This window comes from Octopus bimaculoides, chromosome 4 (genome assembly GCF_001194135.2).
Source record: "Octopus bimaculoides isolate UCB-OBI-ISO-001 chromosome 4, ASM119413v2, whole genome shotgun sequence".
NCBI classification, from domain to species: domain Eukaryota; kingdom Metazoa; phylum Mollusca; class Cephalopoda; order Octopoda; family Octopodidae; genus Octopus; species Octopus bimaculoides.
In genome coordinates, this window is record NC_068984.1 from 112,318,390 (window position 1) to 112,321,203 (window position 2,814).

Genomic DNA, 2,814 nt, shown 5'->3' on the forward strand with positions numbered 1-2,814 from the left:
TATATATATATATATATATATCTATTACATATTTACATATATGTATGTTTATATATATATATATATATACATACATACGCATGAATGTATATGTATGTATATGCATATGTATGTACATGCATGGTTAGATCTGCGCATAAAGATATGGATATGAATACACGCTTACATGCAAACATACACACATACACACACACCACACATACAAACATACATATATACATACATACATATATACATACATACATATATATACAAACATACATACGTTGCATACACGTTCTGCTTGATTACACACCACTATTTTGCTCACTTTGTCCCAGTCTTGGAACGGTTTCTCGGTCAACAACTGCTGCCTGTTGAGGTCAGGCCAACACTACCACCTACTGTGATTCTCCCACACGCTTTTGGTTACAGAAAAGAAAACTAAAAACCAAATGGTTACTAGGATATGAAGTGAATGTGTTGCATGTGTGTTGCTATGGTTACTGATGCAGAGATTACCAAGCGATAGAATGATTCTCTCTCTTCGTCACTGTCTGTCTGTCTGTCTCTCTCTCTCTGTCTCTCTCTCTTTATCTCTCTCTCTCTCTCTCTCTGCCTGCGTAGTTAATAGATATTGCCTCATCACTTACAGTTGTGTTCTAAAGGTGTGTTGGAGCATGGATACATGGATGTGTTTGTCTGTCTGTCAATATACGTGTATGTGTGCTTGTATGTACATGTTTTTTATTAATATTTATGTGTGTGTGCGTGTGTGTATTTATCCACACGATACACACACATGTGTATATATAATACACATGCATATATACAAGGTGCGATGGGTAAATTGTCGCCATTTTATATTTTTAATTTCACACATGTGCATTGCTTGTTTTTGATCTTGTTGACTACACAGTATAGTAGGGTCAGTTGGGCACCATCTTTGAGAAGAACCACCATGACGCAATACACTTTACCAGAAATTTGGGAACAATATGCTGTACTGCTTGGCATTCGTGGCAGAAGCTCCAACATGAACAGATGGTGAACACACAGAACAAGCGTTGGCTTGACAGCTCCCCAAAAATTGTACTAAGAGTGATAAAAATCAAACATCCAATCAACATCATAGTTTGGAGTGATCAGTAGTGATTGTTACTTTATGTTTCTAGTCATCTTCCGACATGGCCTCACACTCAACACACAGGCGTACATCAAGTGCCTAGAGAAGGTAGTGCTGCTCTGGGTCAAGACAGTGGTTGCTGCTAGAAGACCCTATGTCTGGCAACAGGACTCTGCACCATGCCAAACAAGCAGAAGAACTCAGTCATGGCTGTCAGACAATCCCTGTGACCACATCATCCCTAATATCTGGCCACCTAACTCCCCAGACAGTAAACCCTTTGATTATTATATGTGGGGCACAGTTGAATGAGACACCAACAAAACTCCTTGTTACACCAAAGGTGAATTGAAGGCAAGGATTATGGCAGCATTCACCAACTTAAACAAAGAGACCATCCAGAAGAGTTACAGGCGACTCTGAAGTTGTCTGGAGACCATGGTTGAGGCCAATGACGGTTTTATTGAATCAATTTACTCTTTAGTATTTCAAGATATATAACTTTGATAAATATATGTTAAAACGAGATGTCAGTGTTATTTTCATTTCTTTTGTAATTTAGACAACACATTCACCACACCCTGTATATATAGATATGATACATGCGTATATATATATATATATATATATATATAGGATATACATGTATATGCTTTTGAGCAGATGAGCATGTGTGTATGTATTTATATATATTTGCACACACACACACACACACATGCATACAAAAGATGCCAGTTACATTACGGAGCAAAAGAGAGTGCTCCAAATAAATAGAATTCCTGGAAAGTGGTAGGCATTGAAGATTTGGGATGAAGTGTTGGAGACTGACCCAAAGATGCTGAACCGCAAAAAGGAGATAATAAATGGGTGTATGAGCTGTGGTGAAGTGCTGAGTTGAAGACATGACCAGCGCATGCAAGTTGTCTCATCTCTAGTGCTGGCATCATGATAAAATGTACCCAGTACAATTTGTAAAGTGGTTGAGATAACAAGCCAGAGAAAACATACCTCGAAGTACCATAAATAGACCATAAAACAAGATTTGATCCTTGCCCTAAGAGTATAGTTACAGCCCATCTATTCCATACTGTCATGGAAACATGTAAATTAATGCAATATATATATATATATATATATATATATATATATACACACACACACACACAAACATATACATTTTGTTATAATTGATATATACTTACATATGTATGTATAAATATTCACACACACACACACACACACACACACACACATATATACAATTTGCAGAATTGTAAAACTTGACACCACTTACCATTTGCATCGAAAGCACATAAAGGTTGTTTACAATGATAACTACGAACTAATATAGTTCTTAAATTTGACGGGGAGGAGCAGGCTGGCTCACTAGTGTAATAGGTAACACACTTAGTCGTGTTAAGAGAGGGATGTGGGTTTAAGTTCCACATGTATAGGAAAGCCTACTTTTTTCTGTCGAGGGCTCATATGCCCCATTATTAGACTATTTTCCTTAGCCCTTTGCACTGTGATCATTGTAAGCTTTAAGCTTATAAAAAAAAAATAACATTATTATTATTTACAGAAGTGAAAAACTTGACACTGCCTAACAAAACCATTTGCACCAAAAGCACACACACACATATATATATATATATATATATGTTTTTAAAAAGCATAGGTGATGGTGCTATGTAAAAAGTACTGGTGCC

The 2,814-nt window shown here is 36.6% G+C and overlaps 1 protein-coding gene and 1 long non-coding RNA gene across 5 annotated transcripts in view; one reads left to right on the forward strand and one right to left on the reverse strand.

The window, feature by feature from the left end:
* The window catches only part of LOC128247620 (uncharacterized), a 322,729-nt gene extending 322,293 nt beyond the window's left edge, over nucleotides 1-436 (reverse strand). For both annotated transcript variants that reach the window (XR_008263992.1, XR_008263991.1), the window contains exon 1: nucleotides 266-436. This is a non-coding gene — a long non-coding RNA (uncharacterized LOC128247620). The remainder of the gene's footprint in view (nucleotides 1-265) is intronic.
* The window catches only part of LOC106878542 (myocyte-specific enhancer factor 2C), a 350,263-nt gene that overhangs the window by 62,300 nt on the left and 285,149 nt on the right, over nucleotides 1-2,814 (forward strand). The window lies entirely within an intron of this gene.